The sequence below is a fragment of the Marmota marmota genome, unplaced genomic scaffold (assembly GCF_001458135.2).
Source record: "Marmota marmota marmota unplaced genomic scaffold, marMar, whole genome shotgun sequence".
In the NCBI taxonomy this organism is placed as follows: domain Eukaryota; kingdom Metazoa; phylum Chordata; class Mammalia; order Rodentia; family Sciuridae; genus Marmota; species Marmota marmota.
In genome coordinates this window covers 1254037-1262920 of record NW_026000242.1, presented here as the reverse complement: position 1 = coordinate 1262920, position 8884 = coordinate 1254037, and the positions used below count along the sequence as shown (strand labels likewise).

Below are 8884 nucleotides of genomic sequence, written 5' to 3'. Positions count from 1 at the left end.
AAAAAAAAAAAAAAAAAAAAAAAAAAAAAATCATGCATGCAACAAAACATCTATTTTTAATAAATATTTTGTCAAATAAGTGATTTATTTTATATAAAGCATTTTTCTAGACTTATATATTTTTAGATATTTATTGTTAGATATCAAGAGTGCTTCAGTAGATCTTTCTAGTTTATAGACTCTGAGAGCTACAAGACTTTAGAAATCACTTACCATGGGGCTGGGATTGTGGCTCAGCGGTAGAGCGCTCGCCTAGCACGGGCGGGACCGGGGTTCGATCCTCAGCACCACATAAAAATAAAATGCATTGTGTTGTGTCCATCTATGCCAAAAAATAAATATTAAAAAAAATCATTTACCACAACCAATCCTCAAATCTCAATTTCAGAGTATGTAAAATATCATGAAGTCACTGGATCAAGGCAAGGTGTGGGCACAGTGATCTTGAGTCTTAGCTCCTAGGAGAGAGGTAGGGGGATATAAACAGGAGCTCTACCCCTCAGGACAGTTCTGGGGCAGAGTATAGCCATCGCAGGTGCAAACCAACTATCTCTAAAAAGTGGGAACATCCAACATTGTCACTTTCATTGAGATCAGAGTTAAATCCAACTGCAGAATTGTACAGGAATGAATTATTTACAATTACTGCCTCCAGATGCTTTGCTTGCAGAAAGATAAATGACTCAGGGTGCAATGGAAATAATTGACCAGGGCTGGATTACAGGGGCCACCAATGAAAATCCTCCATTGAGTCACACCATCTTTTGCTCCTTCCTGTATCATAACAAAGCAATTCCATTTTTTTTTTTTTTTTGCTTGGCATAGTATGAAAAGGCTAATATCCTTGGTGGGGGGTGGGGGTGGGGAGTAGTATACTATTGTATCCCATCTGAATAAGCCCAGCAACTGTTTCTGGTTTCACTTTTATGATCTCAGTGTTGTATCTCAGGATAAGAAGTTATCACCCTTCTGAACCTAGAAGCGGTTGGAGTGCACTGGCTCAAACATGAAAAGTTCTGTGAATCTTGATTTGCTTGTCTATAACAGGTTTCTGATTGAGGGGCAGTGGAACAACCAACATTCCTATCAGAAAAGACTTGGTTGGCTGCTTTAACTTTTAAAAGAAATCATTTGCTAGAGCATGAGATTCCTCTTGAATGAATTAAGCTTCCAACTCGGACGGTCTTGGTCTTTGTATGCAAAGTCCTTTTCCATCTGTGAAGTGCCACCTTTTTGATGTGTGATTTCAGTAAAACGGTGTAGCTTCCCTGTGCCTCTGTTTTCTAATCTGTAAACCAAAAAGGAACAAAGAAGATAAAGTGATGGTTGAATCAGACCTTGGAAATCTCTGTTCTGCCATTCTGGAATTCTGGGATCACTAGAATGTGAACTCCTCCAAAGCCCAGACTTGATTTTGTGCACCCCTGTTTTCCAGCACTTAGAATGATGTGCTCAATAAATATATGTTAAATGGATGAACAAGGGAAGATTTATAGTAACATAATGTCTCCCCCTCAAACCTCGCACTTGAATGTTCATTATGCTCCATGCAAACTGTTCTTTAGTAAATCCAAGAACGTGCCATGTTCTCTTTTGTATCTCATTGACTTTTCACACGTGGCTTCTCTGCTGGAAACATGCTTATCTTGATCTACATGGAAAACTTTGCTACCAATCTTCAAAACGTGACTAGGTACTGTCTCTGCTACAAAGTTCTCTGGATCAGGATCTTTCTCCCCTGTATTAACACTGTACTTGGTACATATTTCAATCAAGGTAGATTTTGCTACCAAGTTGTAGTTCTTGGATTGATTTTCTGTACCTTCCTCCCCTCCCCCAAATTTGAAGCAACTAAGGCCACAGTCATCTATGATAAGCATCCAAAACATTTTCAAAAACTGAATAGTTTTACATACACTTTTAAGAAATTCTTTATAGTACTGAGAATTATGGTATGCTTAGAATCTGGGAATATTAAATACTTTTTGATTGATTTGCTAGATTACCAGGTACACCACCAAGCTTCAATTTTCTTAGCAGGTATAGGCAGAACTCCATTTTAAATGGCATAATCGTGCAGTTACATTTTGTTCCTCTGAAACGTAACATCTACCAACAATAAAACACACACACACACACAAAAATTAAAAGGGAAAAAAACCCCACTTTATTCCATTCCCCAACTGTTCTCTTGACTGGGCTCTTCCTTCCTCTTTTTTCCTTGTCCCCCTCTGTCCTTCTTCCCTACCTGCCCCCCCCCACCCCATAAACACTTACGTTTCACAATCTAACTCTGGGCCCTAGAAAAGTATTTAACACACAGCTGATGCTCAAAACCATCTGAGAATGAATAGCTGTCTCTGATTCTATTCACTGCCGAATTTCTGGAAGGTGCAGTCTGATCTTGCAGACTTCCATTTATTCCTTCTCTGTTTACTCTTTAACCTATCGCAATCTCATTTCTCCTTTCAGAGGTTATCAATGACTTAATTATAAAATCTAATGAAATTATATCAGTCTTCCTCCTGTTTGACTATATTATAGCATTCAATATAATTTGTCTTATAGAAGTATGATACAACTGAAAAAGTATGAGTTTTAAAGTAGAGAAACCCCAGTTTAAATTAATGCACATCTTTCACTTCCTAGCTATATGACCTTGGGCAAGTCACCTTGTAAAATCTCTCATTATTCTAAAATGGGGCTTTTGATAGCAGTTTCTCAGGGCTGTTAGAAGAGTCAAATACAATTTAGAACATGAAGCACTTAGCACACTACCTGTCTTGCTGTAACCAGGCAATAAATTCTGGTTCCTTTCTTTTCTTGACTTCTGAATCATTCCCCTTTCTTGGTTTTCTTCCATTCTATCTCTGAACAAATCTTCACATGGGTCCCATTTTCCTTGCCCATCTCTTCTTATTCCACATTTTTTTTCCTGCCATATTTTAAATTTCTCCCATCTCTTATCTGAACTATTTGCCATTCATATGATCAATATTCCCAAAGTATTTGTGGATTGAATGTTAGTCTCCTGATTGATCTATGTACTTCTCCCCTTTGATTTTCCTGTACATATTTCATGCTATCACTAGAGCTGATACTCCCCAAATACAGGTCAATAACGTCACCCTCCCAGAACAAAAATAAAAATAAAAGCCAATTTGAATATCATCCCTTTATCTGAAGGGTAAAACCTAAATTTCAACTTTCACCATAATCTCTCCCTTGTTTTTTCCACCTCATCTTCTAGTATGTCCTTTAATATAATGTGACATCTTTCCTTATTATCAGAAACTGAGTATTCACTCTTCCTTGCCTTCTCTCAAACTTTTACTGCCCAATTCTTTTCTATTGAGATGCATGCTTAATGTCTTAAATGCCAGTTCCTCTATAGGACTTCCTCATACCACCTCTTTCCCTCTAGTTAAAATTTATCAATCTTTCCACTCATATCTCTTTTGCCCTTCATTAATCCTGCCTTGCTAGACTGTGCACTCTGATGTACAAAGTGCATCTTATTTATCTTGCTGTGCTCTATCACTTCCTCAGTTAGGAGTCTTATAGAGTGGTCTAGCTTAACAACTACTTGTAGAATTGACCTGAATTGGAAATGAACATGAATAGTCCTGTTTCCTAACAAGGGCATGATAAAGGAAATGTAAATAGACACAGCAAATTCTAACATTTATAGAGCTCTTACTATGTGCTAAGCTCTGATCTAAATGGCCTACATTGTTCTAAAATGCCCACAACCACTTCAGGAGAGAGATGTTATTCAGGATCTTGATTTTACAGATAAAAAGATGGAGACATCCTGTCTGATAGTAGGTAATAGCAAGAAGTCAGAAACTCTGCTAGCTTGACTTTGGGCCTGTGCTTTTAATAACTAGTTGATAGGCTGATATATTCCACGATGCTTCTGAGGAATGTAATTGAGTACCTAAAGCATGGGATGATCAGCCAAGGGTGGATGGGGTGACTGCAGGGAAGTCTTTTCCAGCCTTGGTTTGCACAAAAATTGTCCTGGCAAGATCTAGAGGACAAGAGATAATATCTGTTTGTGCCTTGGTATTCTGGTATCAAAAACAAAGGTAGCCAAATGTTGTTGTGCAAAACAACCTCCGACTCCTAGGACTTTTAATGAACTATGAAACCAGGAGGGCTTATCGGGTGGCAGTCCTTCTCTTGAGGTGACGTCATTGCTCACCCTGGCTCCAGTGAAGGCTAATGGAAGCAACCTCTGCTGACCTTGGGCATTCCCCAAGGCTGACAGCCCCCCTTCCCCCAGGCTGTATTCTGGGGAACTAACTCTCCATCAAGGTTTTGAAGTTTATTTCTCCTTTTTCTTCAGAAAAGAGAAGCAGGACATGATGGCATGGTCAACCATGATTTTATTTAGATTGTGTTTAGCCAGTGTCAGCCTCCTATACTCTACCCTTCTTCTCTAACCACATGAATCCAGTGCAGTTTCCTCTGACCCTTCTTAAGTAGCTAGCTGCTTTCTGCTGGGGATTAGTGAAAGGGAGAGGAGAGGCCATGGGTAGAGTTTAAATTATTCTCTCCAATTCCTTCTCCTGTCCCCATATTCTCCACCCCAGTCCCTTGCTTCACTAGTGCGTTTGATCACTGTATTTCTAGCTCACTGTGCAAGATATTAAAGCCATTTGTGGGTTTCTGAGAGGTGTTTAGCATGTGTGATCAAAATGCCTGAAGCCAGTGGTGGTCCCTTCAGACAGACTTTGTTTTAGGCAGAAGCAAATTGCTTTCACTTTAATAAGAGTCTGGACCTTAGAGACCCAAAACGGTAAGGTAAGTATGGGCCTTTAAGAGATAATCCCTTTCCTTCCCCTGCTTCTAAGGAGGCTCCAGTTACCTTTAAAGAAAAAGCCACTCTAACTGGGTTTGGTAAGGCGTTCTAGTCCTTAACTGGCCTTACCCTTGGTAAAAGTTTATCATTTTATTTAGATTGCTAAACACAATCTAAATAAAATGATAAACTTTGACCTGACCTGAACTGCTTTCCTGAGGTAGCCAACTCTATGCCAACTCATTTCTATTGTTTAGCAATAGACAAAGCTAGAGATTGCCCCTTGTTCTAATATCCTCCATATTTCCACCTTCCCTGTGAGCAACAAGTCTCACTTGTGTCCAATGCCTGCTACTTTCCTTGGAACCAAGACTAATGACTAGGGTTGGCCATTCTGAATACTGTTCAGGGCAAACTCTGTGTCCAGGCTTGAGATGGGAACTCTTTGTCTTGCAGTAACAGTGTTGAAGGGGACACCCTTGTATTCTTGGGAGTTTCCTGCCCTTGGCATCCTGGGACAGGTAGGACGATAGGTTAGTGGGGCCTACATCTTCCACCTCACACCCCAGAGAAAACTATCCTTTAAGTTGCTATTTTTCAATTAAATTATCTGCTGAAGGTTTCTACTGAATAATGGACTATGTTCTCTGTGGGTCTCCAGGAGTAATAGACAGGTGTTGGGTATCCCGGAAAAGGGAGCTTGTGCAGCTGAGAATAAACAACAGTTGCTTGGTAATCTGAGCTTCTTTCATTTAAGTCAGAAGGCTAGCTGTGTGTTGGGGGATGGGGCCTGAGTTGGTCTGGCCACCACCTGTCTGGGGGGCGGAGGCAGGTGGAAAGGTGAGGTCAGTTTCCCAGAGAACCTTGGAGTCACTGAGAACCAAAACGGGAGAGAGGAAAAACGGAGGGTGGGGGTTAGAGGGAGCTTGGTGAGTGAATGCAGTGGCTAAGGTTCTAAAAGAGGGTCCTGGAAACTCTTTGGTCCTAGCACCCTGATACCAGCTGCACTGGGCAATTGTTTTTCTAAGCATCGTGCTTCCACTTTCCTGCATGTAAAACTACTGTTGGAATTAAACAGCGCCATGTAATTTCATAATGTACCCAACTGAAGCCAGAGTTAGTAAAATTCTGGTGTTACTCATACTGCTTTCCGGAGCTAATGCATTTGATGTGATTTTGGTGGCCTCTAAACTGACTTCAGAAGGCCCAGGTTCAAGTTCTGGCCTTGTCATCGATGAGTCATTGTCATTTATTGTTGACCTTGGATAAATTACTGCAACTCTCTGTCTCACTTTTATCAAGTGTAAAATGAGAGGAATAAGTCCTGTTCTTCCTCACAGCTAGGGCCCCTGGAAAGAGGCAATGTGACATATGAGAGTCCTTCTAAAAAACATAAAAGTTACATACAAATAAGAGCACAGGATTCTATAGAGACTCAGTGGAAGGAGAAATTTGTTTGTCCTCAATATGCTTCCAGTTTTCAAGTGCCAATGGCTCATAGTTGAAGAGCATTGCATGTTTCAAAGCAGTGACCTATTATTACCTTATTAGGGTGTGTTTTGATTAGTGTTTTAATGGATTAATAAGGTTATGGCTTGAAAGGAAGAAGGGACTGCAGATGGAAGTGAGCAAGGACAGTGTTAGGGTTTATTTTTATGTTTTCCAGTGCTGGATGCCCTGGAGCAGGCTGCGGTACCTGAGTTACTAAAGATGGTGTTAGGGAAAAGAGGTACTCTGGGTGTCTGCTTCCAAACCAAGTGAGACCTTCTCAGATTTGGTTTGGAGGAGGTTTTGCCTCAGGCCAGGTGATCATTCTCAACTAGTATTGTGCCCAAAGCTTAAATTAAATCTCACAGGATTTGGGGTCCAGAATCTATTGTAGGACACTTGGCTGAAGTGTGTGGGAAGAGGGAACTGGTGGCTCTTCTTCCTTTTGAGAGGCATATGTTTAAATTCAGAGCGCACCTGACGAGCATAAAGGGGACTACACCCTTTATTGACTCTCCTCTCCAAAATACCCGTGGAATTGTGTGTGTGTGTGTGTGTGTGTGTGTGTGTGTGTGTGGTGGGGGCTATTTATTTACTTTTGGTTTTCAAATGAATGGTGGTGTCCTGACTTTTTGTTCCCTTACATACCAGCAACCTTGGTCTCTTATTTCAACAATCCATCTAACAGGCAGCGTCCTGAAATTGGGAAGTTGTCAGATCCTCTGCAAAGTGCTCCTCCTTGGAGGAAACCCAAGGCAGTGATGAACTGTGTGTAGCCTTGGCCTAGCTCCTGATCTTGAAGTTTGGAGTGACAGTACAGCTTCCTCAGTGTCTTGGCAGCAGGAGAGGTGCCTACGCCTTGCCAGTCCTGACACCTGATGGGAAGGGGTTTCTCCTTTCCATGCCATGTCCAGGAGTTAAAATAGAGTGATACCAAATCATCCCTCAGAGAGCCAGTGCCCGGATGTGAAGAGTCAGAAACAGAAGCCCATGTTCCGGGGGAAGTAATTTTTTGGGGGGCCTGGCCTTGGCTTTTCAGCTGTAGTCTCTCCTTGAGTAAGACGCACTTCCTTGGGTTTCACAGCCTTTCAGAGGTTATGCCATGTCAGGATGCTTTGAGCTGCCCCATGTGTCACTGCAAGGCGTGATGGACCCATGGCCAGCTGTCTGTGTCACCCTTGATGTTTTGCTGACCTGCAGGGACATAGTTTTTGTTGTTGTTGCAGTAAATTCTGGATATGTAATTTCTCCTCAGCTTTGGGACACTTATGAAATGTAACCTTTATCCTGGCCCAGAATCTGGGCATTGACTCTCAAATGGAAACTGGACCCACAGAGAAGGCAGAGAAGAGGCTGGATCCAGTTGTGGACTCTGTGCAGTCTTTGGGGTCCCTCCTAGTCTATTTGTACTGAAGTGGCAACTGTCCTGCTGGGAAGAAAAGGGAGGGTTCTATGATAGCAGCTAGGCTGATTGGATTCTGTCCAGCAGAGGAAACCCCCACAGGGTGGATCCCTTCCAAGTCCCATCTCTTAGGTTGATACCTAGGTCTGGGGAGGGCCGGTTCAACACATCTTTGGACACCACTAGAACTCGGATCTCTTCTAGGTTCTGTGATCTGCGGACATACCAGACTTTGTGACCCAGTCCATGACACTGGCAGGCTGAAGCAGAATGTAAACAGTGCTAGGAATGGAAAGGGGTGCACCTGACTCCTGGGACTCTGTTGATGCACTGCCTTGTCTTGTTTGCCCTTCTCTGTTTCATTGTTTCCGTGGGATGGGGCCATGGTATTTGAAGATTATACAGGGTTCAGTCTTTTCTCCTTACTGGTCCCGTGTGTCCTATTGTCTGTCTTTCCTTGGTATGTCATGTTTGGTGTCCTCAGCTCGTGCCACAGAACTGTCGTTTCTTCTCAGCTCATCATTTTGGAAGCAGCCTCCAAGAATCTTGCTTTCTCCCAATAACTATGTAAAGTCTTCCCGTGTCCCCATCTGCACCCCAAATAACTCAAAGCAAGCACCTTTCTTAGGAGCAGAGATTTAGTTGAAAAGTCCCCAGGTTTCCCTCAACCGGGTACCTTGGGTGGCCGAGAGAGTGGGGATTGATTCACCCTCCGCTTCGGGCCCCCTCCCCCAGAAAAATGCAAGGAGTTTGCTAATAAGAACTGCCCAGCCAATCATTGCTCTGAGAAAGTTTGGTTCGTGCTCCTATTTCATTAGGCTGATTGGAGCAGCCTTTACTGGGAGGTAGATCCCTCCCCAAGGGATTCCGTGTACAGTTACACTGCTGTCGCTGCTTCAGCCTACCCTTTCTGGATAGCCCCCCACCCCCCGCCGCCCCAGCCCCCTGCTCCTCCGCCTCCTTTTTTGTTTTTATCCAGTGTCTCGCTTCCTCTCTCTCTCTCCTTCCCTCCCCTCCTACCACTGCCTCTTCCTCCAGCTCTCTACTTCCCTGCAGCGTCAAGCCGGTTCCCCAACCTGGTCTGCTGAACGCAAACCGCTGAGAGTTTGCTGCGCCGCCCCCTGGGGCCCCGGGCTGCCGAGTCTCGCTAAGGCAAAGACGCAAGCAAGCGAGAGATCGCAGTGGAA

At 43.0% G+C, this 8884-nt stretch overlaps 1 long non-coding RNA gene across 3 annotated transcripts in view; it reads right to left on the bottom strand.

The window, feature by feature from the left end:
- Positions 1-8649, bottom strand: part of LOC125613970 — a 28644-nt gene extending 19995 nt beyond the window's left edge. For all 3 annotated transcript variants that reach the window (XR_007344612.1, XR_007344614.1, XR_007344613.1), the window contains exon 1: positions 360-8649. This is a non-coding gene — a long non-coding RNA (uncharacterized LOC125613970). The remainder of the gene's footprint in view (positions 1-359) is intronic.
- Between the last annotated feature and the right edge of the window lie 235 nt (positions 8650-8884).